Source organism: Rhinoderma darwinii (genome assembly GCF_050947455.1).
Source record: "Rhinoderma darwinii isolate aRhiDar2 chromosome 5 unlocalized genomic scaffold, aRhiDar2.hap1 SUPER_5_unloc_37, whole genome shotgun sequence".
In the NCBI taxonomy this organism is placed as follows: Eukaryota; Metazoa; Chordata; class Amphibia; order Anura; family Rhinodermatidae; genus Rhinoderma; species Rhinoderma darwinii.
Genome location: NW_027461795.1, coordinates 1 through 18,078, shown reverse-complemented (window position 1 = coordinate 18,078; position 18,078 = coordinate 1). Strand labels below are relative to the sequence as shown.

Genomic DNA, 18,078 nt, shown 5'->3' with positions numbered 1-18,078 from the left:
CACCACAATGCAGTGCTGAAAGAGGAGGAATCTACATAAAAACGCCTTCCTGGCAACGCCCAAATGCCCTGCTGCCATGCAGATAAACACTGGCAGCGGCAGCAAGTGCATGCCCACAGCCACCCCTTGTTCCTTCACACCTTGTATCAGCTGTAATCCAGTCCAGTCCAGTGCTGCCTGCTGAGCAGCACTGACCAACACTGCCTGGGCCCAGGCTTTTATCTCTGAGGCCCCATTATGATGTCAGAAAGCTGGCTCTGGAATCCTGAGGGCTCCACTATGACACGTGCAAAGTTCCGTCTGAACTTTATATAAGACGGTGAGGCTCAGTCAGTCACTCAGTGTTGCCTGAGAGGGCAACACTGCAACAGCCGGCCGCCAGGCTGTCTTTTTTTTGCACAGCTAGTTGCCTCCAGGAGGCCACAAGAGGGAGACAAGGGACTGCAAAATGGAAAATAGGCATCCACCAACTTTACAGACAACTTCTCCTTGCTCCTACAACATCCATCCTTGCACAGTTTGTTATTCTTCTAGGTAACATAGTAACAAATCCAAATTGCTGCTCTCTTTGTAGGCAAGCAAGGCTTTGTTGCAACTGCAATTCTTACTTCTTCTTGAAATGTAGGGACGACAGTACATTCCATCACATCCATCTAGTGTACACAGGTAGGTCCATTGTGGCGGGCAGGCGAGCGGGCGGGCTGCTTTATTGGCTGTTTGCTGTTCCCCTACTCCACTCCACTATTTGACTGTTGTGCTGCATCAATCAATCAATCAATCAATCAATCAATCAATCAATCAATCAATCAATCAATCAATCAATCAGTGGCTGGCTCAGGTGCAGCTCTTTAACTTACCTAAAAGGGAGGGCGGAGAGAAGACAAGGAAGGTGAATGAGGTGTTCCAATGTGAAATGCCGGAAACACAGAAACACAGACGACACACAACAAGAGGTGGCAATCTATTCATTAATTGCATTTAATCAATGAGCTCATTATCACTCATGCATTGTCCAACAGGTGTTGAAATAATGGGATTAAAAGGGGAGATCCCTTCAGAAAGACAGAAACAATAGCAAAGACAAAAAACACTTTTGGAATCTGCTTTTAGTCAACACATAAGGAAAGGGTGCACCGGTCCTGGAAATACTGCAATACCAGGTCAATGCGTGGAGTGGACAGAGCAAGCTCTATTTCCATCTCCCTGTTCTAAAAATCCATTTAATATATGGTCCCCAGATAGGGGACGTATCAGATATTAAACTGATAAGAACAGATACTACACTTGATCTTAGCCAAAAGGCCGAGAAGCGATAACCTGAACGGGCCGCGCGTTGCCCGAGCCTGCCCGATACTGCTGTTCAGCCCTTGCAGCGATTCAGCCTACTTCTAGGCAATTCCATGGGGCCCTGCAGGCTCACACACTCACAGCTACACGGGAGGTGAATAAAGGCCGGAGAGGAAGCCAGACAGGACTTGCTTCTTTTGCTTGCACCACAATGCAGTGCTGAAAGAGGAGGAATCTACATAAAAACGCCTTCCTGGCAACGCCCAAATGCCCTGCTGCCATGCAGATAAACACTGGCAGCGGCAGCAAGTGCATGCCCACAGCCACCCCTTGTTCCTTCACACCTTGTATCAGCTGTAATCCAGTCCAGTCCAGTGCTGCCTGCTGAGCAGCACTGACCAACACTGCCTGGGCCCAGGCTTTTATCTCTGAGGCCCCATTATGATGTCAGAAAGCTGGCTCTGGAATCCTGAGGGCTCCACTATGACACGTGCAAAGTTCCGTCTGAACTTTATATAAGACGGTGAGGCTCAGTCAGTCACTCAGTGTTGCCTGAGAGGGCAACACTGCAACAGCCGGCCGCCAGGCTGTCTTTTTTTTGCACAGCTAGTTGCCTCCAGGAGGCCACAAGAGGGAGACAAGGGACTGCAAAATGGAAAATAGGCATCCACCAACTTTACAGACAACTTCTCCTTGCTCCTACAACCTCCATCCTTGCACAGTTTGTTATTCTTCTAGGTAACATAGTAACAAATCCAAATTGCTGCTCTCTTTGTAGGCAAGCAAGGCTTTGTTGCAACTGCAATTCTTACTTCTTCTTGAAATGTAGGGACGACAGTACATTCCATCACATCCATCTAGTGTACACAGGTAGGTCCATTGTGGCGGGCAGGCGAGCGGGCGGGCTGCTTTATTGGCTGTTTGCTGTTCCCCTACTCCACTCCACTATTTGACTGTTGTGCTGCATCAATCAATCAATCAATCAATCAATCAATCAGTGGCTGGCTCAGGTGCAGCTCTTTAACTTACCTAAAAGGGAGGGCGGAGAGAAGACAAGGAAGGTGAATGAGGTGTTCCAATGTGAAATGCCGGAAACACAGAAACACAGACGACACACAACAAGAGGTGGCAATCTATTCATTAATTGCATTTAATCAATGAGCTCATTATCACTCATGCATTGTCCAACAGGTGTTGAAATAATGGGATTAAAAGGGGAGATCCCTTCAGAAAGACAGAAACAATAGCAAAGACAAAAAACACTTTTGGAATCTGCTTTTAGTCAACACATAAGGAAAGGGTGCACCGGTCCTGGAAATACTGCAATACCAGGTCAATGCGTGGAGTGGACAGAGCAAGCTCTATTTCCATCTCCCTGTTCTAAAAATCCATTTAATATATGGTCCCCAGATAGGGGACGTATCAGATATTAAACTGATAAGAACAGATACTACACTTGATCTTAGCCAAAAGGCCGAGAAGCGATAACCCGAACGGGCCGCGCGTTGCCAGAGCCTGCCCGATACTGCTGTTCAGCCCTTGCAGCGATTCAGCCTACTTTGGGGCCCTGCAGGCTCACACACTCACAGCTACACGGGAGGTGAATAAAGGCCGGAGAGGAAGCCAGACAGGATTTGCTTCTTTTGCTTGCACCACAATGCAGTGCTGAAAGAGGAGGAATCTACATAAAAACGCCTTCCTGGCAACGCCCAAATGCCCTGCTGCCATGCAGATAAACACTGGCAGCGGCAGCAAGTGCATGCCCACAGCCACCCCTTGTTCCTTCACACCTTGTATCAGCTGTAATCCAGTCCAGTCCAGTGCTGCCTGCTGAGCAGCACTGACCAACACTGCCTGGGCCCAGGCTTTTATCTCTGAGGCCCCATTATGATGTCAGAAAGCTGGCTCTGGAATCCTGAGGGCTCCACTATGACACGTGCAAAGTTCCGTCTGAACTTTATATAAGACGGTGAGGCTCAGTCAGTCACTCAGTGTTGCCTGAGAGGGCAACACTGCAACAGCCGGCCGCCAGGCTGTCTTTTTTTTGCACAGCTAGTTGCCTCCAGGAGGCCACAAGAGGGAGACAAGGGACTGCAAAATGGAAAATAGGCATCCACCAACTTTACAGACAACTTCTCCTTGCTCCTACAACCTCCATCCTTGCACAGTTTGTTATTCTTCTAGGTAACATAGTAACAAATCCAAATTGCTGCTCTCTTTGTAGGCAAGCAAGGCTTTGTTGCAACTGCAATTCTTACTTCTTCTTGAAATGTAGGGACGACAGTACATTCCATCACATCCATCTAGTGTACACAGGTAGGTCCATTGTGGCGGGCAGGCGAGCGGGCGGGCTGCTTTATTGGCTGTTTGCTGTTCCCCTACTCCACTCCACTATTTGACTGTTGTGCTGCATCAATCAATCAATCAATCAATCAATCAATCAATCAATCAATCAATCAATCAGTGGCTGGCTCAGGTGCAGCTCTTTAACTTACCTAAAAGGGAGGGCGGAGAGAAGACAAGGAAGGTGAATGAGGTGTTCCAATGTGAAATGCCGGAAACACAGAAACACAGACGACACACAACAAGAGGTGGCAATCTATTCATTAATTGCATTTAATCAATGAGCTCATTATCACTCATGCATTGTCCAACAGGTGTTGAAATAATGGGATTAAAAGGGGAGATCCCTTCAGAAAGACAGAAACAATAGCAAAGACAAAAAACACTTTTGGAATCTGCTTTTAGTCAACACATAAGGAAAGGGTGCACCGGTCCTGGAAATACTGCAATACCAGGTCAATGCGTGGAGTGGACAGAGCAAGCTCTATTTCCATCTCCCTGTTCTAAAAATCCATTTAATATATGGTCCCCAGATAGGGGACGTATCAGATATTAAACTGATAAGAACAGATACTACACTTGATCTTAGCCAAAAGGCCGAGAAGCGATAACCCGAACGGGCCGCGCGTTGCCCGAGCCTGCCCGATACTGCTGTTCAGCCCTTGCAGCGATTCAGCCTACTTCTAGGCAATTCCATGGGGCCCTGCAGGCTCACACACTCACAGCTACACGGGAGGTGAATAAAGGCCGGAGAGGAAGCCAGACAGGATTTGCTTCTTTTGCTTGCACCACAATGCAGTGCTGAAAGAGGAGGAATCTACATAAAAACGCCTTCCTGGCAACGCCCAAATGCCCTGCTGCCATGCAGATAAACACTGGCAGCGGCAGCAAGTGCATGCCCACAGCCACCCCTTGTTCCTTCACACCTTGTATCAGCTGTAATCCAGTCCAGTCCAGTGCTGCCTGCTGAGCAGCACTGACCAACACTGCCTGGGCCCAGGCTTTTATCTCTGAGGCCCCATTATGATGTCAGAAAGCTGGCTCTGGAATCCTGAGGGCTCCACTATGACACGTGCAAAGTTCCGTCTGAACTTTATATAAGACGGTGAGGCTCAGTCAGTCACTCAGTGTTGCCTGAGAGGGCAACACTGCAACAGCCGGCCGCCAGGCTGTCTTTTTTTTGCACAGCTAGTTGCCTCCAGGAGGCCACAAGAGGGAGACAAGGGACTGCAAAATGGAAAATAGGCATCCACCAACTTTACAGACAACTTCTCCTTGCTCCTACAACCTCCATCCTTGCACAGTTTGTTATTCTTCTAGGTAACATAGTAACAAATCCAAATTGCTGCTCTCTTTGTAGGCAAGCAAGGCTTTGTTGCAACTGCAATTCTTACTTCTTCTTGAAATGTAGGGACGACAGTACATTCCATCACATCCATCTAGTGTACACAGGTAGGTCCATTGTGGCGGGCAGGCGAGCGGGCGGGCTGCTTTATTGGCTGTTTGCTGTTCCCCTACTCCACTCCACTATTTGACTGTTGTGCTGCAATCAATCAATCAATCAATCAATCAATCAATCAATCAATCAATCAATCAATCAATCAGTGGCTGGCTCAGGTGCAGCTCTTTAACTTACCTAAAAGGGAGGGCGGAGAGAAGACAAGGAAGGTGAATGAGGTGTTCCAATGTGAAATGCCGGAAACACAGAAACACAGACGACACACAACAAGAGGTGGCAATCTATTCATTAATTGCATTTAATCAATGAGCTCATTATCACTCATGCATTGTCCAACAGGTGTTGAAATAATGGGATTAAAAGGGGAGATCCCTTCAGAAAGACAGAAACAATAGCAAAGACAAAAAACACTTTTGGAATCTGCTTTTAGTCAACACATAAGGAAAGGGTGCACCGGTCCTGGAAATACTGCAATACCAGGTCAATGCGTGGAGTGGACAGAGCAAGCTCTATTTCCATCTCCCTGTTCTAAAAATCCATTTAATATATGGTCCCCAGATAGGGGACGTATCAGATATTAAACTGATAAGAACAGATACTACACTTGATCTTAGCCAAAAGGCCGAGAAGCGATAACCCGAACGGGCCGCGCGTTGCCCGAGCCTGCCCGATACTGCTGTTCAGCCCTTGCAGCGATTCAGCCTACTTCTAGGCAATTCCATGGGGCCCTGCAGGCTCACACACTCACAGCTACACGGGAGGTGAATAAAGGCCGGAGAGGAAGCCAGACAGGATTTGCTTCTTTTGCTTGCACCACAATGCAGTGCTGAAAGAGGAGGAATCTACATAAAAACGCCTTCCTGGCAACGCCCAAATGCCCTGCTGCCATGCAGATAAACACTGGCAGCGGCAGCAAGTGCATGCCCACAGCCACCCCTTGTTCCTTCACACCTTGTATCAGCTGTAATCCAGTCCAGTCCAGTGCTGCCTGCTGAGCAGCACTGACCAACACTGCCTGGGCCCAGGCTTTTATCTCTGAGGCCCCATTATGATGTCAGAAAGCTGGCTCTGGAATCCTGAGGGCTCCACTATGACACGTGCAAAGTTCCGTCTGAACTTTATATAAGACGGTGAGGCTCAGTCAGTCACTCAGTGTTGCCTGAGAGGGCAACACTGCAACAGCCGGCCGCCAGGCTGTCTTTTTTTTGCACAGCTAGTTGCCTCCAGGAGGCCACAAGAGGGAGACAAGGGACTGCAAAATGGAAAATAGGCATCCACCAACTTTACAGACAACTTCTCCTTGCTCCTACAACCTCCATCCTTGCACAGTTTGTTATTCTTCTAGGTAACATAGTAACAAATCCAAATTGCTGCTCTCTTTGTAGGCAAGCAAGGCTTTGTTGCAACTGCAATTCTTACTTCTTCTTGAAATGTAGGGACGACAGTACATTCCATCACATCCATCTAGTGTACACAGGTAGGTCCATTGTGGCGGGCAGGCGAGCGGGCGGGCTGCTTTATTGGCTGTTTGCTGTTCCCCTACTCCACTCCACTATTTGACTGTTGTGCTGCATCAATCAATCAATCAATCAATCAATCAATCAATCAATCAATCAATCAATCAATCAATCAATCAGTGGCTGGCTCAGGTGCAGCTCTTTAACTTACCTAAAAGGGAGGGCGGAGAGAAGACAAGGAAGGTGAATGAGGTGTTCCAATGTGAAATGCCGGAAACACAGAAACACAGACGACACACAACAAGAGGTGGCAATCTATTCATTAATTGCATTTAATCAATGAGCTCATTATCACTCATGCATTGTCCAACAGGTGTTGAAATAATGGGATTAAAAGGGGAGATCCCTTCAGAAAGACAGAAACAATAGCAAAGACAAAAAACACTTTTGGAATCTGCTTTTAGTCAACACATAAGGAAAGGGTGCACCGGTCCTGGAAATACTGCAATACCAGGTCAATGCGTGGAGTGGACAGAGCAAGCTCTATTTCCATCTCCCTGTTCTAAAAATCCATTTAATATATGGTCCCCAGATAGGGGACGTATCAGATATTAAACTGATAAGAACAGATACTACACTTGATCTTAGCCAAAAGGCCGAGAAGCGATAACCCGAACGGGCCGCGCGTTGCCCGAGCCTGCCCGATACTGCTGTTCAGCCCTTGCAGCGATTCAGCCTACTTCTAGGCAATTCCATGGGGCCCTGCAGGCTCGCTCACACACTCACAGCTACACGGGAGGTGAATAAAGGCCGGAGAGGAAGCCAGACAGGATTTGCTTCTTTTGCTTGCACCACAATGCAGTGCTGAAAGAGGAGGAATCTACATAAAAACGCCTTCCTGGCAACGCCCAAATGCCCTGCTGCCATGCAGATAAACACTGGCAGCGGCAGCAAGTGCATGCCCACAGCCACCCCTTGTTCCTTCACACCTTGTATCAGCTGTAATCCAGTCCAGTCCAGTGCTGCCTGCTGAGCAGCACTGACCAACACTGCCTGGGCCCAGGCTTTTATCTCTGAGGCCCCATTATGATGTCAGAAAGCTGGCTCTGGAATCCTGAGGGCTCCACTATGACACGTGCAAAGTTCCGTCTGAACTTTATATAAGACGGTGAGGCTCAGTCAGTCACTCAGTGTTGCCTGAGAGGGCAACACTGCAACAGCCGGCCGCCAGGCTGTCTTTTTTTTGCACAGCTAGTTGCCTCCAGGAGGCCACAAGAGGGAGACAAGGGACTGCAAAATGGAAAATAGGCATCCACCAACTTTACAGACAACTTCTCCTTGCTCCTACAACCTCCATCCTTGCACAGTTTGTTATTCTTCTAGGTAACATAGTAACAAATCCAAATTGCTGCTCTCTTTGTAGGCAAGCAAGGCTTTGTTGCAACTGCAATTCTTACTTCTTCTTGAAATGTAGGGACGACAGTACATTCCATCACATCCATCTAGTGTACACAGGTAGGTCCATTGTGGCGGGCAGGCGAGCGGGCGGGCTGCTTTATTGGCTGTTTGCTGTTCCCCTACTCCACTCCACTATTTGACTGTTGTGCTGCATCAATCAATCAATCAATCAATCAATCAATCAATCAATCAATCAATCAATCAATCAGTGGCTGGCTCAGGTGCAGCTCTTTAACTTACCTAAAAGGGAGGGCGGAGAGAAGACAAGGAAGGTGAATGAGGTGTTCCAATGTGAAATGCCGGAAACACAGAAACACAGACGACACACAACAAGAGGTGGCAATCTATTCATTAATTGCATTTAATCAATGAGCTCATTATCACTCATGCATTGTCCAACAGGTGTTGAAATAATGGGATTAAAAGGGGAGATCCCTTCAGAAAGACAGAAACAATAGCAAAGACAAAAAACACTTTTGGAATCTGCTTTTAGTCAACACATAAGGAAAGGGTGCACCGGTCCTGGAAATACTGCAATACCAGGTCAATGCGTGGAGTGGACAGAGCAAGCTCTATTTCCATCTCCCTGTTCTAAAAATCCATTTAATATATGGTCCCCAGATAGGGGACGTATCAGATATTAAACTGATAAGAACAGATACTACACTTGATCTTAGCCAAAAGGCCGAGAAGCGATAACCCGAACGGGCCGCGCGTTGCCCGAGCCTGCCCGATACTGCTGTTCAGCCCTTGCAGCGATTCAGCCTACTTCTAGGCAATTCCATGGGGCCCTGCAGGCTCACACACTCACAGCTACACGGGAGGTGAATAAAGGCCGGAGAGGAAGCCAGACAGGATTTGCTTCTTTTGCTTGCACCACAATGCAGTGCTGAAAGAGGAGGAATCTACATAAAAACGCCTTCCTGGCAACGCCCAAATGCCCTGCTGCCATGCAGATAAACACTGGCAGCGGCAGCAAGTGCATGCCCACAGCCACCCCTTGTTCCTTCACACCTTGTATCAGCTGTAATCCAGTCCAGTCCAGTGCTGCCTGCTGAGCAGCACTGACCAACACTGCCTGGGCCCAGGCTTTTATCTCTGAGGCCCCATTATGATGTCAGAAAGCTGGCTCTGGAATCCTGAGGGCTCCACTATGACACGTGCAAAGTTCCGTCTGAACTTTATATAAGACGGTGAGGCTCAGTCAGTCACTCAGTGTTGCCTGAGAGGGCAACACTGCAACAGCCGGCCGCCAGGCTGTCTTTTTTTTGCACAGCTAGTTGCCTCCAGGAGGCCACAAGAGGGAGACAAGGGACTGCAAAATGGAAAATAGGCATCCACCAACTTTACAGACAACTTCTCCTTGCTCCTACAACCTCCATCCTTGCACAGTTTGTTATTCTTCTAGGTAACATAGTAACAAATCCAAATTGCTGCTCTCTTTGTAGGCAAGCAAGGCTTTGTTGCAACTGCAATTCTTACTTCTTCTTGAAATGTAGGGACGACAGTACATTCCATCACATCCATCTAGTGTACACAGGTAGGTCCATTGTGGCGGGCAGGCGAGCGGGCGGGCTGCTTTATTGGCTGTTTGCTGTTCCCCTACTCCACTCCACTATTTGACTGTTGTGCTGCATCAATCAATCAATCAATCAATCAATCAATCAATCAATCAATCAATCAATCAGTGGCTGGCTCAGGTGCAGCTCTTTAACTTACCTAAAAGGGAGGGCGGAGAGAAGACAAGGAAGGTGAATGAGGTGTTCCAATGTGAAATGCCGGAAACACAGAAACACAGACGACACACAACAAGAGGTGGCAATCTATTCATTAATTGCATTTAATCAATGAGCTCATTATCACTCATGCATTGTCCAACAGGTGTTGAAATAATGGGATTAAAAGGGGAGATCCCTTCAGAAAGACAGAAACAATAGCAAAGACAAAAAACACTTTTGGAATCTGCTTTTAGTCAACACATAAGGAAAGGGTGCACCGGTCCTGGAAATACTGCAATACCAGGTCAATGCGTGGAGTGGACAGAGCAAGCTCTATTTCCATCTCCCTGTTCTAAAAATCCATTTAATATATGGTCCCCAGATAGGGGACGTATCAGATATTAAACTGATAAGAACAGATACTACACTTGATCTTAGCCAAAAGGCCGAGAAGCGATAACCCGAACGGGCCGCGCGTTGCCCGAGCCTGCCCGATACTGCTGTTCAGCCCTTGCAGCGATTCAGCCTACTTCTAGGCAATTCCATGGGGCCCTGCAGGCTCACACACTCACAGCTACACGGGAGGTGAATAAAGGCCGGAGAGGAAGCCAGACAGGATTTGCTTCTTTTGCTTGCACCACAATGCAGTGCTGAAAGAGGAGGAATCTACATAAAAACGCCTTCCTGGCAACGCCCAAATGCCCTGCTGCCATGCAGATAAACACTGGCAGCGGCAGCAAGTGCATGCCCACAGCCACCCCTTGTTCCTTCACACCTTGTATCAGCTGTAATCCAGTCCAGTCCAGTGCTGCCTGCTGAGCAGCACTGACCAACACTGCCTGGGCCCAGGCTTTTATCTCTGAGGCCCCATTATGATGTCAGAAAGCTGGCTCTGGAATCCTGAGGGCTCCACTATGACACGTGCAAAGTTCCGTCTGAACTTTATATAAGACGGTGAGGCTCAGTCAGTCACTCAGTGTTGCCTGAGAGGGCAACACTGCAACAGCCGGCCGCCAGGCTGTCTTTTTTTTGCACAGCTAGTTGCCTCCAGGAGGCCACAAGAGGGAGACAAGGGACTGCAAAATGGAAAATAGGCATCCACCAACTTTACAGACAACTTCTCCTTGCTCCTACAACCTCCATCCTTGCACAGTTTGTTATTCTTCTAGGTAACATAGTAACAAATCCAAATTGCTGCTCTCTTTGTAGGCAAGCAAGGCTTTGTTGCAACTGCAATTCTTACTTCTTCTTGAAATGTAGGGACGACAGTACATTCCATCACATCCATCTAGTGTACACAGGTAGGTCCATTGTGGCGGGCAGGCGAGCGGGCGGGCTGCTTTATTGGCTGTTTGCTGTTCCCCTACTCCACTCCACTATTTGACTGTTGTGCTGCATCAATCAATCAATCAATCAATCAATCAATCAATCAATCAATCAATCAATCAGTGGCTGGCTCAGGTGCAGCTCTTTAACTTACCTAAAAGGGAGGGCGGAGAGAAGACAAGGAAGGTGAATGAGGTGTTCCAATGTGAAATGCCGGAAACACAGAAACACAGACGACACACAACAAGAGGTGGCAATCTATTCATTAATTGCATTTAATCAATGAGCTCATTATCACTCATGCATTGTCCAACAGGTGTTGAAATAATGGGATTAAAAGGGGAGATCCCTTCAGAAAGACAGAAACAATAGCAAAGACAAAAAACACTTTTGGAATCTGCTTTTAGTCAACACATAAGGAAAGGGTGCACCGGTCCTGGAAATACTGCAATACCAGGTCAATGCGTGGAGTGGACAGAGCAAGCTCTATTTCCATCTCCCTGTTCTAAAAATCCATTTAATATATGGTCCCCAGATAGGGGACGTATCAGATATTAAACTGATAAGAACAGATACTACACTTGATCTTAGCCAAAAGGCCGAGAAGCGATAACCCGAACGGGCCGCGCGTTGCCCGAGCCTGCCCGATACTGCTGTTCAGCCCTTGCAGCGATTCAGCCTACTTCTAGGCAATTCCATGGGGCCCTGCAGGCTCACACACTCACAGCTACACGGGAGGTGAATAAAGGCCGGAGAGGAAGCCAGACAGGATTTGCTTCTTTTGCTTGCACCACAATGCAGTGCTGAAAGAGGAGGAATCTACATAAAAACGCCTTCCTGGCAACGCCCAAATGCCCTGCTGCCATGCAGATAAACACTGGCAGCGGCAGCAAGTGCATGCCCACAGCCACCCCTTGTTCCTTCACACCTTGTATCAGCTGTAATCCAGTCCAGTCCAGTGCTGCCTGCTGAGCAGCACTGACCAACACTGCCTGGGCCCAGGCTTTTATCTCTGAGGCCCCATTATGATGTCAGAAAGCTGGCTCTGGAATCCTGAGGGCTCCACTATGACACGTGCAAAGTTCCGTCTGAACTTTATATAAGACGGTGAGGCTCAGTCAGTCACTCAGTGTTGCCTGAGAGGGCAACACTGCAACAGCCGGCCGCCAGGCTGTCTTTTTTTTGCACAGCTAGTTGCCTCCAGGAGGCCACAAGAGGGAGACAAGGGACTGCAAAATGGAAAATAGGCATCCACCAACTTTACAGACAACTTCTCCTTGCTCCTACAACCTCCATCCTTGCACAGTTTGTTATTCTTCTAGGTAACATAGTAACAAATCCAAATTGCTGCTCTCTTTGTAGGCAAGCAAGGCTTTGTTGCAACTGCAATTCTTACTTCTTCTTGAAATGTAGGGACGACAGTACATTCCATCACATCCATCTAGTGTATACAGGTAGGTCCATTGTGGCGGGCAGGCGAGCGGGCGGGCTGCTTTATTGGCTGTTTGCTGTTCCCCTACTCCACTCCACTATTTGACTGTTGTGCTGCATCAATCAATCAATCAATCAATCAATCAATCAATCAATCAATCAATCAATCAAGTGGCTGGCTCAGGTGCAGCTCTTTAACTTACCTAAAAGGGAGGGCGGAGAGAAGACAAGGAAGGTGAATGAGGTGTTCCAATGTGAAATGCCGGAAACACAGAAACACAGACGACACACAACAAGAGGTGGCAATCTATTCATTAATTGCATTTAATCAATGAGCTCATTATCACTCATGCATTGTCCAACAGGTGTTGAAATAATGGGATTAAAAGGGGAGATCCCTTCAGAAAGACAGAAACAATAGCAAAGACAAAAAACACTTTTGGAATCTGCTTTTAGTCAACACATAAGGAAAGGGTGCACCGGTCCTGGAAATACTGCAATACCAGGTCAATGCGTGGAGTGGACAGAGCAAGCTCTATTTCCATCTCCCTGTTCTAAAAATCCATTTAATATATGGTCCCCAGATAGGGGACGTATCAGATATTAAACTGATAAGAACAGATACTACACTTGATCTTAGCCAAAAGGCCGAGAAGCGATAACCCGAACGGGCCGCGCGTTGCCCGAGCCTGCCCGATACTGCTGTTCAGCCCTTGCAGCGATTCAGCCTACTTCTAGGCAATTCCATGGGGCCCTGCAGGCTCACACACTCACAGCTACACGGGAGGTGAATAAAGGCCGGAGAGGAAGCCAGACAGGATTTGCTTCTTTTGCTTGCACCACAATGCAGTGCTGAAAGAGGAGGAATCTACATAAAAACGCCTTCCTGGCAACGCCCAAATGCCCTGCTGCCATGCAGATAAACACTGGCAGCGGCAGCAAGTGCATGCCCACAGCCACCCCTTGTTCCTTCACACCTTGTATCAGCTGTAATCCAGTCCAGTCCAGTGCTGCCTGCTGAGCAGCACTGACCAACACTGCCTGGGCCCAGGCTTTTATCTCTGAGGCCCCATTATGATGTCAGAAAGCTGGCTCTGGAATCCTGAGGGCTCCACTATGACACGTGCAAAGTTCCGTCTGAACTTTATATAAGACGGTGAGGCTCAGTCAGTCACTCAGTGTTGCCTGAGAGGGCAACACTGCAACAGCCGGCCGCCAGGCTGTCTTTTTTTTGCACAGCTAGTTGCCTCCAGGAGGCCACAAGAGGGAGACAAGGGACTGCAAAATGGAAAATAGGCATCCACCAACTTTACAGACAACTTCTCCTTGCTCCTACAACCTCCATCCTTGCACAGTTTGTTATTCTTCTAGGTAACATAGTAACAAATCCAAATTGCTGCTCTCTTTGTAGGCAAGCAAGGCTTTGTTGCAACTGCAATTCTTACTTCTTCTTGAAATGTAGGGACGACAGTACATTCCATCACATCCATCTAGTGTACACAGGTAGGTCCATTGTGGCGGGCAGGCGAGCGGGCGGGCTGCTTTATTGGCTGTTTGCTGTTCCCCTACTCCACTCCACTATTTGACTGTTGTGCTGCATCAATCAATCAATCAATCAATCAATCAATCAATCAATCAATCAATCAAGTGGCTGGCTCAGGTGCAGCTCTTTAACTTACCTAAAAGGGAGGGCGGAGAGAAGACAAGGAAGGTGAATGAGGTGTTCCAATGTGAAATGCCGGAAACACAGAAACACAGACGACACACAACAAGAGGTGGCAATCTATTCATTAATTGCATTTAATCAATGAGCTCATTATCACTCATGCATTGTCCAACAGGTGTTGAAATAATGGGATTAAAAGGGGAGATCCCTTCAGAAAGACAGAAACAATAGCAAAGACAAAAAACACTTTTGGAATCTGCTTTTAGTCAACACATAAGGAAAGGGTGCACCGGTCCTGGAAATACTGCAATACCAGGTCAATGCGTGGAGTGGACAGAGCAAGCTCTATTTCCATCTCCCTGTTCTAAAAATCCATTTAATATATGGTCCCCAGATAGGGGACGTATCAGATATTAAACTGATAAGAACAGATACTACACTTGATCTTAGCCAAAAGGCCGAGAAGCGATAACCCGAACGGGCCGCGCGTTGCCCGAGCCTGCCCGATACTGCTGTTCAGCCCTTGCAGCGATTCAGCCTACTTCTAGGCAATTCCATGGGGCCCTGCAGGCTCACACACTCACAGCTACACGGGAGGTGAATAAAGGCCGGAGAGGAAGCCAGACAGGATTTGCTTCTTTTGCTTGCACCACAATGCAGTGCTGAAAGAGGAGGAATCTACATAAAAACGCCTTCCTGGCAACGCCCAAATGCCCTGCTGCCATGCAGATAAACACTGGCAGCGGCAGCAAGTGCATGCCCACAGCCACCCCTTGTTCCTTCACACCTTGTATCAGCTGTAATCCAGTCCAGTCCAGTGCTGCCTGCTGAGCAGCACTGACCAACACTGCCTGGGCCCAGGCTTTTATCTCTGAGGCCCCATTATGATGTCAGAAAGCTGGCTCTGGAATCCTGAGGGCTCCACTATGACACGTGCAAAGTTCCGTCTGAACTTTATATAAGACGGTGAGGCTCAGTCAGTCACTCAGTGTTGCCTGAGAGGGCAACACTGCAACAGCCGGCCGCCAGGCTGTCTTTTTTTTGCACAGCTAGTTGCCTCCAGGAGGCCACAAGAGGGAGACAAGGGACTGCAAAATGGAAAATAGGCATCCACCAACTTTACAGACAACTTCTCCTTGCTCCTACAACCTCCATCCTTGCACAGTTTGTTATTCTTCTAGGTAACATAGTAACAAATCCAAATTGCTGCTCTCTTTGTAGGCAAGCAAGGCTTTGTTGCAACTGCAATTCTTACTTCTTCTTGAAATGTAGGGACGACAGTACATTCCATCACATCCATCTAGTGTACACAGGTAGGTCCATTGTGGCGGGCAGGCGAGCGGGCGGGCTGCTTTATTGGCTGTTTGCTGTTCCCCTACTCCACTCCACTATTTGACTGTTGTGCTGCATCAATCAATCAATCAATCAATCAATCAATCAATCAATCAATCAATCAAGTGGCTGGCTCAGGTGCAGCTCTTTAACTTACCTAAAAGGGAGGGCGGAGAGAAGACAAGGAAGGTGAATGAGGTGTTCCAATGTGAAATGCCGGAAACACAGAAACACAGACGACACACAACAAGAGGTGGCAATCTATTCATTAATTGCATTTAATCAATGAGCTCATTATCACTCATGCATTGTCCAACAGGTGTTGAAATAATGGGATTAAAAGGGGAGATCCCTTCAGAAAGACAGAAACAATAGCAAAGACAAAAAACACTTTTGGAATCTGCTTTTAGTCAACACATAAGGAAAGGGTGCACCGGTCCTGGAAATACTGCAATACCAGGTCAATGCGTGGAGTGGACAGAGCAAGCTCTATTTCCATCTCCCTGTTCTAAAAATCCATTTAATATATGGTCCCCAGATAGGGGACGTATCAGATATTAAACTGATAAGAACAGATACTACACTTGATCTTAGCCAAAAGGCCGAGAAGCGATAACCCGAACGGGCCGCGCGTTGCCCGAGCCTGCCCGATACTGCTGTTCAGCCCTTGCAGCGATTCAGCCTACTTCTAGGCAATTCCATGGGGCCCTGCAGGCTCACACACTCACAGCTACACGGGAGGTGAATAAAGGCCGGAGAGGAAGCCAGACAGGATTTGCTTCTTTTGCTTGCACCACAATGCAGTGCTGAAAGAGGAGGAATCTACATAAAAACGCCTTCCTGGCAACGCCCAAATGCCCTGCTGCCATGCAGATAAACACTGGCAGCGGCAGCAAGTGCATGCCCACAGCCACCCCTTGTTCCTTCACACCTTGTATCAGCTGTAATCCAGTCCAGTCCAGTGCTGCCTGCTGAGCAGCACTGACCAACACTGCCTGGGCCCAGGCTTTTATCTCTGAGGCCCCATTATGATGTCAGAAAGCTGGCTCTGGAATCCTGAGGGCTCCACTATGACACGTGCAAAGTTCCGTCTGAACTTTATATAAGACGGTGAGGCTCAGTCAGTCACTCAGTGTTGCCTGAGAGGGCAACACTGCAACAGCCGGCCGCCAGGCTGTCTTTTTTTTGCACAGCTAGTTGCCTCCAGGAGGCCACAAGAGGGAGACAAGGGACTGCAAAATGGAAAATAGGCATCCACCAACTTTACAGACAACTTCTCCTTGCTCCTACAACCTCCATCCTTGCACAGTTTGTTATTCTTCTAGGTAACATAGTAACAAATCCAAATTGCTGCTCTCTTTGTAGGCAAGCAAGGCTTTGTTGCAACTGCAATTCTTACTTCTTCTTGAAATGTAGGGACGACAGTACATTCCATCACATCCATCTAGTGTACACAGGTAGGTCCATTGTGGCGGGCAGGCGAGCGGGCGGGCTGCTTTATTGGCTGTTTGCTGTTCCCCTACTCCACTCCACTATTTGACTGTTGTGCTGCATCAATCAATCAATCAATCAATCAATCAATCAATCAATCAATCAATCAGTGGCTGGCTCAGGTGCAGCTCTTTAACTTACCTAAAAGGGAGGGCGGAGAGAAGACAAGGAAGGTGAATGAGGTGTTCCAATGTGAAATGCCGGAAACACAGAAACACAGACGACACACAACAAGAGGTGGCAATCTATTCATTAATTGCATTTAATCAATGAGCTCATTATCACTCATGCATTGTCCAACAGGTGTTGAAATAATGGGATTAAAAGGGGAGATCCCTTCAGAAAGACAGAAACAATAGCAAAGACAAAAAACACTTTTGGAATCTGCTTTTAGTCAACACATAAGGAAAGGGTGCACCGGTCCTGGAAATACTGCAATACCAGGTCAATGCGTGGAGTGGACAGAGCAAGCTCTATTTCCATCTCCCTGTTCTAAAAATCCATTTAATATATGGTCCCCAGATAGGGGACGTATCAGATATTAAACTGATAAGAACAGATACTACACTTGATCTTAGCCAAAAGGCCGAGAAGCGATAACCCGAACGGGCCGCGCGTTGCCCGAGCCTGCCCGATACTGCTGTTCAGCCCTTGCAGCGATTCAGCCTACTTCTAGGCAATTCCATGGGGCCCTGCAGGCTCACACACTCACAGCTACACGGGAGGTGAATAAAGGCCGGAGAGGAAGCCAGACAGGATTTGCTTCTTTTGCTTGCACCACAATGCAGTGCTGAAAGAGGAGGAATCTACATAAAAACGCCTTCCTGGCAACGCCCAAATGCCCTGCTGCCATGCAGATAAACACTGGCAGCGGCAGCAAGTGCATGCCCACAGCCACCCCTTGTTCCTTCACACCTTGTATCAGCTGTAATCCAGTCCAGTCCAGTGCTGCCTGCTGAGCAGCACTGACCAACACTGCCTGGGCCCAGGCTTTTATCTCTGAGGCCCCATTATGATGTCAGAAAGCTGGCTCTGGAATCCTGAGGGCTCCACTATGACACGTGCAAAGTTCCGTCTGAACTTTATATAAGACGGTGAGGCTCAGTCAGT

At 47.9% G+C, this 18,078-nt stretch overlaps 12 non-coding genes across 12 annotated transcripts; all 12 read right to left on the bottom strand.

Moving 5' to 3' along the window:
• Positions 1-1,123: 1,123 nt before the first annotated feature.
• LOC142691444 (U2 spliceosomal RNA) lies at positions 1,124-1,314 on the bottom strand. Its single transcript, XR_012859996.1, has one exon. It is a non-coding gene; the product is annotated as a U2 spliceosomal RNA (small nuclear RNA).
• Positions 1,315-2,582: 1,268 nt separating this feature from the next.
• LOC142691432 (U2 spliceosomal RNA) lies at positions 2,583-2,773 on the bottom strand. The gene has a single exon (XR_012859985.1). It is a non-coding gene; the product is annotated as a U2 spliceosomal RNA (small nuclear RNA).
• Positions 2,774-4,048: 1,275 nt separating this feature from the next.
• LOC142691420 (U2 spliceosomal RNA) lies at positions 4,049-4,239 on the bottom strand. The gene has a single exon (XR_012859974.1). It is a non-coding gene; the product is annotated as a U2 spliceosomal RNA (small nuclear RNA).
• Positions 4,240-5,532: 1,293 nt separating this feature from the next.
• LOC142691408 (U2 spliceosomal RNA) lies at positions 5,533-5,723 on the bottom strand. Its single transcript, XR_012859963.1, has one exon. It is a non-coding gene; the product is annotated as a U2 spliceosomal RNA (small nuclear RNA).
• Positions 5,724-7,023: 1,300 nt separating this feature from the next.
• LOC142691396 (U2 spliceosomal RNA) lies at positions 7,024-7,214 on the bottom strand. The gene has a single exon (XR_012859952.1). It is a non-coding gene; the product is annotated as a U2 spliceosomal RNA (small nuclear RNA).
• Positions 7,215-8,510: 1,296 nt separating this feature from the next.
• LOC142691382 (U2 spliceosomal RNA) lies at positions 8,511-8,701 on the bottom strand. The gene has a single exon (XR_012859941.1). It is a non-coding gene; the product is annotated as a U2 spliceosomal RNA (small nuclear RNA).
• Positions 8,702-9,989: 1,288 nt separating this feature from the next.
• On the bottom strand, positions 9,990-10,180 carry LOC142691370 (U2 spliceosomal RNA). Its single transcript, XR_012859930.1, has one exon. It is a non-coding gene; the product is annotated as a U2 spliceosomal RNA (small nuclear RNA).
• Positions 10,181-11,468: 1,288 nt separating this feature from the next.
• Positions 11,469-11,659, bottom strand: LOC142691358 (U2 spliceosomal RNA). The gene has a single exon (XR_012859919.1). It is a non-coding gene; the product is annotated as a U2 spliceosomal RNA (small nuclear RNA).
• Positions 11,660-12,948: 1,289 nt separating this feature from the next.
• Positions 12,949-13,139, bottom strand: LOC142691346 (U2 spliceosomal RNA). Its single transcript, XR_012859908.1, has one exon. It is a non-coding gene; the product is annotated as a U2 spliceosomal RNA (small nuclear RNA).
• Positions 13,140-14,424: 1,285 nt separating this feature from the next.
• Positions 14,425-14,615, bottom strand: LOC142691587 (U2 spliceosomal RNA). Its single transcript, XR_012860125.1, has one exon. It is a non-coding gene; the product is annotated as a U2 spliceosomal RNA (small nuclear RNA).
• A 1,285-nt stretch (positions 14,616-15,900) lies between these two features.
• Positions 15,901-16,091, bottom strand: LOC142691575 (U2 spliceosomal RNA). The gene has a single exon (XR_012860114.1). It is a non-coding gene; the product is annotated as a U2 spliceosomal RNA (small nuclear RNA).
• Positions 16,092-17,375: 1,284 nt separating this feature from the next.
• On the bottom strand, positions 17,376-17,566 carry LOC142691563 (U2 spliceosomal RNA). Its single transcript, XR_012860103.1, has one exon. It is a non-coding gene; the product is annotated as a U2 spliceosomal RNA (small nuclear RNA).
• Between the last annotated feature and the right edge of the window lie 512 nt (positions 17,567-18,078).